At 37.1% G+C, this 12,124-nt stretch overlaps 1 non-coding gene across 1 annotated transcript; it reads left to right on the top strand.

Annotated features, from left to right (window-relative positions):
- Positions 1-7,834: 7,834 nt before the first annotated feature.
- On the top strand, positions 7,835-7,896 carry LOC124096605 (U7 small nuclear RNA). The gene has a single exon (XR_006852910.1). It is a non-coding gene; the product is annotated as a U7 small nuclear RNA (small nuclear RNA).
- Positions 7,897-12,124: the final 4,228 nt, after the last annotated feature.

Below are 12,124 nucleotides of genomic sequence, written 5' to 3' on the forward strand. Positions count from 1 at the left end.
GTTTGTGCTCCCAGTTTGTGGAATGGATTTTATCCTGGATTTTCCTTCATGGCCCTCTTGGATTAGATCCACTGCGCCCCACTTGTCCCCTTGGACTAGATGCCTTCTTTTTCTCAAATTCTGTCTTTGTTAGAATATATTATCATAGAACTTTCTAAGAGACAGACTTTCTGATGCCATGAATGTCTGAAAATGTCTGTATCATCGTTCAGATTCCCAAAAACAACAACAACAAAACTGAAATTACTGTATGCACTTACACAGAAGGAATTTAAAGGAGAAAATTGATTGTATAAATAATGAAGGACCAAGAAACCACACAGGGTGAAAGGCAACACAGACATTCCAGCCACAGTGAACACTGACAGCCATCCTTAAGTTGGAGAGACAAAGCAGGAGTGTTCACAGATCCACACCTGGGCCAGGTCACCCAGAAGAAATGATCAAGAACGATATAGCAACTGTCAGGTCCCACACTAAGGGATTGGGAAAAGAGGAACTCTACCTGACTTGTTCATTCATCCTGCATTCTCACTGCTTAAAATCAATCTGAAGGAAGGGCAAGAAATCCATCCCAGAGGACCCATCTATGAAAGGAAACACACACATACACACACACAATTTTCTCCTTCTCAGATACTCAACACAGAACATTTCTATGATCAGGTACGTGAAAATTTCTTCCCTAAACCAAGCAATTCTCAAGAAGACATCAACTGAGTGTCCTATGATTTAATTGAATTCTGACACTATGTGAATGTCAGGTTCCCACAGTTTAAGGGCTTCAGACCCACAAAAACGCTTCAGGATACTAATTGCAACAAGTGCCATGTTGTGACCTATACTCCTGATCCACTAGATATAAATCTAGGTTGCCACAACTTCTCTCATGGGTTCAATAGTTTTCTAGGACAACTCACATAACAAAGGGAACCACTTGTGTTTACTGTTTTACTATGAAGGACACAGGGGAAGGGGGACACAGGGGAAGGTTCCAGGGGGTGAACTTCCATGCCCTCTCTGGTGTACCACCCTCCCAGCACCTTTTCACGTTCACCAACCTGGAAGCTCATCAAGTCTTGCTGTTCAAGAGTTTTCATAGAACCTGATCTCCAGCCCACCCCTCCCCACTACAAGAGGTCAGTGAGTAGGACTGAAAGACTTCCAACCTTCTAACCCAAATTTCACTTGATCTTCTGGTGACTGGCTCCAGCTTGAGCCTATCTAGGGGCCCCATTCTAAGAAAGCTCATTATTATAACTTAGGAGTAATTAAAGGAGCTCATTACAAAAAACAAAAGATACTTCTATCCCTTGGAAAATTTTAGGGACTTTAGATGATCTATGATAGGAACCAGGGACAAAAACCAAATAGATCTCATATTACATTATACAGGTCAAGGACTGGCATAGCCACCCTCATTCACACTTGATATATTTTTCTGCCTATAATGTAGGTCCAGGTCCTCAATTCTATTCCTTCAGAGTTTTGAAGGCATTGCTCCACTGACATCCAACATCCAATGTTGTAGATAAGAAAAATGATACCAGTTTGATTCTTCTTCCATATCAGGTTGCTTGTCTTTTCTCCTGTCCATCCAGCCACCACAGAAAATTGGAAATTGCAAGCTTCCTATTCCAAATAAGAGTGTGTCCTACCACACACTCCTATCAAAGTTCTTTTTTTTTCTCTTGCTCCCTCAACCCACCCAAACTGTCAAACCATTGTGCCTCTGAAACAGGGAAAAAAAAAAAGAAAAGAAAAAGCAGAAGCAGATTTGGAACAACTCAAATTCCTAGCTATCAAGACAATAGCCCCAGGAGGACACTGGTTTATGTTTGGTCACTAAATCACCCAGCTTTCTCAGCAAAGGTGTGTTTGATAAATACAAATGCTCCTTTACTAACTATGGGGTACCAGGACTTGTCATAAACTGAAGATATTGTTAAGTCAGAAATGTATTTAGGCTGGAGATATAGCTCTGCAGTAGAACACTTTCCTGGCCTACACAAAGCCCTGCATTCAATCCTAGGCATTGCAAAGAAAAATGCAATTTAATATACCTAACTTACTGAATATCACATCTTAGCAGAATAGCACCCCTATAGTTCTCCCTTCTAGTCACATAGTCGACTGGAAACTGCCACTACTGTCACTGCCCAGCATCTCAAGAGTGTGTCCTACCACACATTGCTAGACTGGGAAAAGATCCAAATTTAAAATTTGAAGTATGGTTTCTCCTGAATATGTTTTGCTTTCACACCATCATAAAAATCAAAAAATCTTAAGTTGAACCGTGATGAATCAGAAACAGTGTGGATGTGTTGGATAAATAAATCAAACTACCTGGAGCCTAGGACTCTCACTTCTCTTTCTTATTTATCCAGACACCACTAGAAACCTAACCTCTCCTGGGTTCTTCATGGGCATATCCTACTGTCATCTGGACTCAGCCGAATATATCTAATTTCCCGCCCCCTTCCCAAGTGTTCCATCCTCATGCTACATCACCTGTAAAATTAATAAAAATCCCTGTGACCTTAAGTGCATACACTAGTGTTTCCTCCTTAGTTCTACCATCTACAACCCCACCCCATCCCCGCTACCATCACTCTCCTTAATTGATGACTCTAATGTCTACTCTATTATTGCTGCAATAAAATACTACAAACTTGTGGGCTTAAAATGATATAAATTTGTGGCCCAGGAGGCTGAAACAGAAGGATCCTGATTTCAAAGCCAGCCTCAGCCGCGGCAAGGTGCTAAGCAACTCAGTGAGACCCTGTCTCTAAATAAGATACAAAATAGGGCTGTGGATGTGGCTCAGTGGTTGAGTGCCCCTGAGTTCAATCCCCAGTACAAAAACAAATTATATTTATATAATTATATATATTTTTTTTTCACCTTACAATTCTGGTGTCTAAAATCATTTTAGCCAGGCAACAATCCTTCTGGATACACGATCTTCTGGAGAAGAGAATTGTTTCCAGGCCTTTTCTAGCCTTCAGAGGCTGCTCACTTTCCTCAGCCCAAGAACCCACATCACTTAAACCTCTGCCCCCATCAGCAGATGTCTATTTCTGACTCCAATCCTATTGCCTCATTTTATAAAGCTCTGTAATTAAGTTGCCCCTGCCTCTTTTCCAGATAATCCAAGATGAAGCAACTGAAGGACTTGAACAAAATCATATGCGCAGAGGTCCCCTTGCCATTAATAAGCTAACATATCCATGGGTTCTGAGGATTTCAACATGGACATCTTTAAGAGGTCTTTATTGCACCCACCATACCTACCTTTCCTTCACTCTTGGTCCTCTCGCCATTTTCTGCTTCATCATCCATTGGAAGATCCACCCAACACCCCAGGGCCATACCCACAGGCTTGCTATTACCAATAACCACACTTTCTCCAAAATCTGAATTTCAAATGTCTGCTTTTTTTTTAAACACAACATAATTTCATTGAGATCACCAGTCCTAGCAACTATGCAAATTCAAAAACCTCCAGTACATTCATACCCCATTTTTTTAATATTTTGTGAGTTTTCAGTGGACCTTTATTTTATTTATTTATCTATGTGCTGTGCTGAGAATTGAGCCCAGAGTCTCACACATGCCAGGCAAGTGCTCTACCACTGAATATAACTCCAGCCCACACCCCAGTTTTTTATTCTCTCATCCTTTTCACCTCTATCTAGACCCTGTAGTCCACCACTGGAATCCCTCCCATGAAAACCTTTAATAGGTTTGTCATTTTTCTTCCCCACCTACACATTTACCTGGAAAACATGTCCTCAGTTAAATCCAATAAAACTGCTTAAGTTTTTTCAGAAGTGGGCTCTACATGGGAAGGACAAGCCTCTAGGGCTACCTCAGAAGAGTACATAATATGATAAATATGAACTGACCTACACACTAGCAATGTTCATCCATAGCAGAAGTCAATAAGATGTAGTGATTATTAAACTATTCCCTTGATTCACTCTGTATTACTGCTAAAAGAGTAGCAGTATTTCCTTTTTGAGATAGGGTCTCACTATGTTGCCCAGGCTAGCCTCAAACTTATGGGTTCAAGTGATCTTCCTGCCTCAGCTTCTCAGGTAGCTGAGGCTATAGACACATGGTACCATACCTGGCTTAAAAGAATATAATATTAATAGCTAATAAACTGTATCACCAGTATTATCCACCTTTAAAATATCCATGTAGTCCCCACACTTCTGCCTTCTGATCTTATGGCCCAGACAAAAATAATCTAAATAACAGAGTTTTATTATTGTCACAGCCACCATTCCAGTAAATCTAAGTAAATCAAGTGCTAAAATATTAATTATTTTACCTGAAAGAATTTTCATTTTTTCAAAACTATCAGTGTGTTTGATGCTTGAAAATGACATATAAAATGATATGAAGTGAGTGCTTTCTGTCCATAAAGCATTTATGTACTAAAAAGAAAAGAAAAGCCAGATGTAAAACACAGAAGATAAAAATGAAAATAGTGTTGGGTCTGCTGTTTGACAAGAACATTTTGAAATGTGACAGGTGAACTTCATCAGGGACTGATACAAAGTAATTCACTCAGAAAAAAATATATAATCTATATTTATGGAGTAATGAACTCAGAACCATCTGCTATAAACCAGTAAAGAAGACATAATAAACTGCTAAAATGAGACACTAATCCAATATGATGGTGGGGGGAATAAGACATTAACAAGAGCAGATTTCAAATAGAATGTAAAAGATATCCTAAATCCCATAGCATATATAATGTATGAAGGCCTATTTGGTTCACCTCAAGAAAGATAAATGAAGCTGAGAAAAGAAAAACCAGAGAATGATAACAAAAAATGCATAAAAAGAGACTCAGTTTAATTATTAAGGCCAAGAATAAAAATAATAGAAGAGTTATTAATAAGATTATCATATATCACCTCAAACTAGAAACATATTACTTAATTTAATATTCACAGGAACTCTATTACATACCTATTATAATCTTCATCTTATAGATGACACCTCATTCTACTTGAACTATCAAAACAAAATTCCACAGACTGGATGCCTAAACAACAGAAATTTGTTCTCACAGTTCTGGAGGCTGGAAGTCCAAGATCAAGATGCAATCAGGGTTGGTATCCAGGGAGGGTTCTCTTCCTGCTATCTTCTCATTGTGTCCTCACTAGCTAAGGGAGATCTCTGGTGTTTCCTGCTCTTCTTATAAAGATACCATGTTCCCACCCCTCTGACTTCATTAAACTTTAGTTGTGTCTATAAAGACCTCATCTCCCAGGGCTGGGGATATAGCTCAGTTGGCAGAGTGCTTGCCTCACATGCACAAGTCCCTGGGTTCAATCCCCAGCACCAAAAAAAAAAAAGACCTCATCTCCCAATACAGTGACACTGGGGGGCTAAAGCTTCAATATACAAATTTGGTGGGAGGTAGGAAGACACAATTTAATCCATAAACTGAAGAATGACTCTTCATGCTTATCTACTCTGTCCTGGTCCCTGGTAGTCTGGCCTCTGGGGACTGTATAGTGCTTATAGTAAGGTTCAGCCTTTGGGAGGGGACAAGCAAGTAATGAGAAGGTCAGTGGCCTTGTGTGTGTTCAGAGATTGAACCCAGGGCCTTGCACATACTAAGCGCATGCTTTACCACTGAGCTAAATTCTCAGCCCCTCAACAGTCTCTTTTTGATGTTCTGTGTGTTTCCTACTGGATGCTAATACAATAAGAGGTACCCAGAAGACAGACCCTCAAAACAGGATTCTGCAATTGCTCACATATTTTATAAAAGCACAGGTGGTCTCTTTTCTGGACATGTGGTGCTCTCACAATTACTCAAATTATTACTGGTAGTGGTGAAGGATGGAATGTGGACTCTGAGAAAGGAATTAGCAGATAATCATAGCATATAGTTCTAAGGAAAAATGTGGCACCTGTTTGTTAAGGCCATAGAGGTCATGAGTGCATGACTAATGAAAACCAAGTGACTTTACAACCCAGGATCATATCCTGGATGTTATCTGATCCTTTAATCATAATTTTGACATTCTCTGCATTATTCTTTTGTTAATGGAAATAGTGTTTATAGTGACAGACTCAAGTAGATGTTGAAGTAGCTACATGAACAAATGCCTCACTCTTATGGTACCTGTTGTTATTGCTTTACCACCTTTTCATCAACCTAAACCTTTGACTTCCTAGAGTATTCCATATGACTAGTTAAACTAGGAAAGTAAGCATGAGCCTAACTTATAGATGGTTCTCACTTGGTTCTGTCACTTTGGGGCCTGTGACAAGGCTGTACATCATGGTAGAGAGCACACAGCAAAGGAAACTGCTTACCTGATGGTGATCAGCAAGCAAGGGAGAGGGGACCTAGTGTCCCAATATCTCCTTTAATTTCATTGGCATATTTAACTTCCTCTAACTAGGTTCCCTCTCTTAAAAGTTTCACCATCTTCCCAATAGTGCCACAGGATGGTGATAAAGCCTTCACCAAATGGGTCTTTGGAGAATGCTCCAGATTCAAATAATATCAGAGAGCATTTCAACTCTCATAAAAAGAAATGTGGACTGAAAACAGATCTATGTAGATTGGCTAATGGATTGACCAAGATTTTTAGAATTTGAAAAAGTAAGATTGGTGTCAAGGTGATCTATGAGAGAAATATTAGATGAACTGGCCCAGAATGTGAAGATGTTTGTGTACCATATAAATGCCCACCAGAGCACATCCACAGCAGAGGGCCCCCTCAATAAGTGGCTCAATGTGATGTCTCATTTTGTCAGGGGTCCTCAAGGCAAACCTCAGATTTGATAATTTACTAAAAGGACTCACAGAACTTTAAATTAATTTTATATTTTATATATAATATAATGTAATATGTATGTAAAACTCCATATATATGTAAATATATGCATATATATGCAAAAAGATATGAATCCAGGTCAATCAAGACAAAAGGTATATCTGACAGAGTCTGGAGGTCACCAAGCATGGGCTTCCAGGAATCCTCTCCCCTGAGTCCACAAGGTGCACTTGATTCCCCAGCAACAAATTGCAGCAATATGTAAGATAATTTTTCTACCACAGAATCTCACTCAAGCTTATGACCAGAGTTTTTATTGGGGTTTTTTAAGGTACCATGTGTCTATGACATTGTAATTTATGAAATTTTAAACCCACCAGAGAAAGGAAGGTGTTCACCATCAATTACACTGCTTGCAGAATCTAGATGAGCAGGAACAGGCTCTGTGCATACACAAGAGTCCTATCTAAGAACTCAGTTACCAAGAACCAGAAAAGGGCCAATTATACAAGCCAGCTTTTTTGAGAATATGCAACATTTGAGCAACCAGGCATTTGAGTTAACTCTTCCACACATATTTATCCTGTTGATGTAATTTAGCCTCTGTCAAAGAGGCTTGCCTAATGGGCCCAGGATAAGTGGCCATAGAATCAAGAAGAGAAGCTCTGTATGGACTCAGCTATATGGACTCAGCTATATGGACTTTGTCTTATCAAAACTGATTTGACTGCTATTGTCAACTCTTCGGTTTTCCAAAGGCAGAAAAAAATTTCAAAAATTTTCAAAAGCCAGCATTTATTGTCAGGGTTATTTAGTGGACAACCTTCTATCACCAACAGGGCAGCTATTTGGCCTTCAGAGACAGATACTCATTTGTATTTTGGATTAGCTTTCCCTAACTTCTAAGTTTCTTCCAGCAACAACAATCAATTGTTCATATTAGTATGGGTCTAAATTTGGACTATGTTTCATAATTCAGATAGTATAAGTTCTCAAAGTTTTTTTTAATGTTTTACAAAAGTTGCAGCTCTTTTAGAAATTGTCTAGCTGGCTTTCTGGCTATTATCAGAACTCCTCCACACCCTCAAAGAAAAAAAAATTTACATTGTGCCTGGTGCAGTAGTACACATCTGTAATCTTAGCTACTCAGGAGGCCGAGGCAGAATAATACAAAATTGGCAAGTGTGAGTCCAGCCTGGGCAACATATCGAGACCTGTCTCAAAATAAAATAAAAAGGGATGGGAATGTAGTTTAGTGGCCCCTGGGTTTAAACCCTAGTACTGAAAATAAGTTTTTACAATGTATTATAATTCATTTTCATTTCCATGTATGTATAAATATCAGAATTATATTGTCAATAACTAAAAATTTATTGCTGATATTTTTGTGTGCAAGAGTGTCATATTTAAAAATCATTATGGGGAAAATAAATATATTTACTATGTTGGATCTTTCATTCCACGAACATGATACATCAAGTTTATTTGGGCCTTCATTGATTTATTTCATCAGTATTTTGCAGTTTTCAGCACATGTAATCTACATTTGTTTTGTTAAAATCATATCTAAGTATTTTTGTGCTAATATAAATAATACTGTTTTATAATTTTGACTTTTATTTGTTCACTGCAAGAATACAGAAGCATGATTGATATATACATGTATTGATGAGGTATCCTGTGATCTCAAATTCATTTAATACTATTAGAGTGTTTTTTAATAGATTCTTGGGATTTTTTCCATTAATAATAATGGTGTTTTTGATTAAAGGTACTTTTGCTTTTTCCTTTCTAATCAATCTGTCACCACTAAATGCAGTAATGGCTTTAAGGATTTTTTTTTTTTGTAGATGCCCTTCTATTCCTATTTTGCTAAAATTGTTATGAAAAATGAATAATGAATTTTATAAAACATTTTTGGTAAATCTATTGTTCAGATTATTTTTCTTCTTTAGTGTTAATATCATAAGTTATATTGACTGGTCTTAAATTTTGAGTCAGCTTTCCATTCTCGGGATAAATCATGTAGTCAAGATACTTTAGCCCTTTTGTATGTTGTTGGATTTGACTTCCTAATATTTTGTGGAGAATTTTTGTGTCTGTGCTCATGAGTATTATTCTACTTTTCTTTCTCATTAAGACTTTGTCTGATTTTGCTTTGCAGGAGAGATATTGATTTAATTTTCTTTTCTTACAAGGCCTTTGTCTTGTTTTGTGTGAGTAATCAATCTCATAAAATAAATTGTGAAGTATTCCCTCATCTTTTTTTTTTTTTTTTTTTTGCCTTAAACAATTGGTAGAATTCATCAAACTAACTGGGTTTGGAGACTGGTTTGCTGAAAGTTTTTGACTAAAATTCAATTTCTCTTTTAGGTATACTAAACAACATACTAAATTTTTCTTATTTGCCTTCTTTCTGGAGGTAATTTTGATAGTTTGTCTTCCAAAGAATAAGTCCATTTAATCTCTAAGAGTCAAATTTGAAGATATGGTATATTTGTAATATTCCATTATTGTTCTAACACTTTTGATGTCCTCTTTTCTATTTCTGATATTGATCATTTTGTTTCTAATGTTGTTTTTTTTTTTTTTTCTGGGACAGTATGGATAGTGGTTTAGCCATTTTATTTTTAAAGAATCAGTGTCTTATTTCATTGTGCTTTCTCTCTCTTTTTTTTTTTTTCCTATTTTCAATTTCACTGATTTCTGCTCTTGATAGTTTTCTCCTTTCTGATTTCTTTGGGCTTAATAAATCTTCTTTTTCTGGTTTCTTAAGTTAGAAGTTTAGATTATAGATTCAAGGCCTTTATTCTTTTCTATTGCACATACTCAGTATTATAAATCTTTCTGTAAGCATTGCTGTAGCTACAAAACACAAATTTTATGTTAGGTATTTATTTTTATTCAGTTAAAAATATATATTCTATATGCTCTTGAGACTTTTTCTTTCATCAATGAGTTCTAGAGAACTGTGTGGATCAATTTTCAAATATTTGGGTATGTTCCAAAACACCTTTCTCTTATTGTTTAATTCCATTATGTATGGGAGACCAACCTTGCACATGACTGGGTCACACTCCCAGGCTGGGTGCTGAGGCACTCAATCACAGAAATGTGACAGAGCTTTCCCTACCCTTCTTGGGTTGTCTGCATTGTTGTGTCTTGCTACAGCCCCATGGGTGGAGCTATGCTCACCTGTTCCTTTGTAATATAACCCCTTGCCCTGTTTAGGATAGAATCTTCCATGGAAGTGCCTTGTGTGTGTCCCCTTCTCTTACTGTGCCCTTTGGGTGTGGCCTACCCAGGTGTCAATCAACCAGCTAACAGTGGACAGCATGATGATAGACTCAGCCCCCTGAAACCTGATCCCTTGCCTCATTTGAATAGCTTCTCCTCAATAAAAGGGGTCAGTACAGGCTCTCACTCTCTCCCTGCAGACCCTTAAGGTCAGAGGAGCCGTCACAGTGACCCCAAAGAGAAAGGTATTTGTGTCTCTTGTGTGGTTATTTTGTGCAGCCCAATTAGCCCAAATTAACTGGAGTGACCCCTGAGACTTTTAGTCACACAAAAACCCAGCAATTATGGTCACAAAATGCCTTTTGTATGATTTTAACTCATTAAAATCTGTTACGGTTTGTTTTATGGCCCAGCATATGGCCTATTGCTATGAATATTCCATGTACACTTGAGAATAATATGTATGCTTCTATTCTAAGGTGGACGTTCTATAAATACCAGTTAAACCAAATTGGTTTTAGTGGTTGCAGGTCTCTGATGTCTTCTCAGATTTTCCATTTGTTCTATTGTTTACTGAGAGGAAAGAGTTGATGTTTCCGTGTGTATTGTGGATTTGCCTATTTCACCTTTCTCTTCTATGTTTCTGCTTCATTATTTGACCCTCAGTTTTGTAATAAGGTCCAATACATCTAGAGTAATTTTGTCTTTTTGATGAATTTCACCTTTTGTCCTCATGTAAAATCCCTTTAATCCCTAGTAATCTTTCTTGTTCTAAAGTCTACTTTGTCTAAAGTTAATATAATTACCTTATCTTTCTTTGATTAGTGTTTCTTGATCTTTTCTTTCATATAATGTTTATATACACTACAATACATTGAGTGGATTTCACATAATGGCATACCGTTGTGTCTTCTATTTCAATTCAATCTGAAAACCTCTATCCTTAATTATTATATCTAGACCACTTACATTTAGTGTGATTATTGACCTATCGGATTTAGGTCTATCATTTTGTTATTTGTTTTCTCTGTTCACCCTTTCTGTGCCTTCCTTTAGAATGTCTGACAATATTATAGTATCCTATTTTAATTTATTTTTTTTTTACTTTTTAGCTCCTTGTATATTTTGGTGGTGGTGGTGTGGTTCCTTCAGGGATTATTATAATGACTTTTATAATCCATTTGGATTTAATATTTTATCACTTAAAAAAACTGAGATGCCTGGCCACCAAATAGGTTTCATGGTCTCCTTCATTTTCTTTATGTACAGGCTATCATATTTATTACAACTACATACATTGAAAATCCCATAATATTGTGTTACAAGTTTTGCTTTTAACACTCATATATTTTAAAGATTTTAAAAAGAGAAAGTAGTCTATTATATCTACTCAGTTATTTGCCATGTCTGTTATTCTTTATTTCTGAAGTTCCAAGTTTCTCTCTGATATCATTTCCCTTTACCCTGAAGATATTTCTTTAGCATGTCTCTTAGAACACACATGTGGCAACAGATTCTCTTACAATTCATTTACCTGAAAATGATTTTATTTATCCTGAATTCTTGAAGGATATTTTTACTGAAAAATCATGCTATCTTCAAAGCAGCACTGAGCAGGGCGGGATATGAAGATTCATTTAGTCTAATCCCTTAGCTAAAAAATTGAAAAACTGCCAATTGGATGAATACAAAAATGAACTTCATTTTTCCTTAAGTGACTCAATGTTGCTTCTTAAGGGACTAGTCAACTTAAGGAGGACAGCACTATATTTTCCATTCTGATAAACTTGGGCTAATCTGATAATTTGTCAGTCAGATTCAGAATTTATTACCATTAGTCATGTTTGAGATTTATGTTCAATTCGAGGGAGGGATTTTTATATTCAATGGAAAATGTGTGACCTGTTCTCTGTGCCTCCACTCTACCCTCAGTCAGGGCACTCATATGCAAGGTGATGCTTTGGGCATGATCCAGAGAAAGCAATCCCCTTCTCAGCGGTGGCTTCTTTTTCCTTCTGTGGCTGGAATGATTAAACTCTGAGTTTGGCAGTTTGGTTTCTCACCCAACC

This window comes from Marmota monax, unplaced genomic scaffold, assembly GCF_021218885.2.
Source record: "Marmota monax isolate L192 unplaced genomic scaffold, Marmota_monax_Labrador192_F-V1.1 WCK01_AAM20220418_F8-fsc00004, whole genome shotgun sequence".
Lineage (NCBI taxonomy): Eukaryota > Metazoa > Chordata > Mammalia > Rodentia > Sciuridae > Marmota > Marmota monax.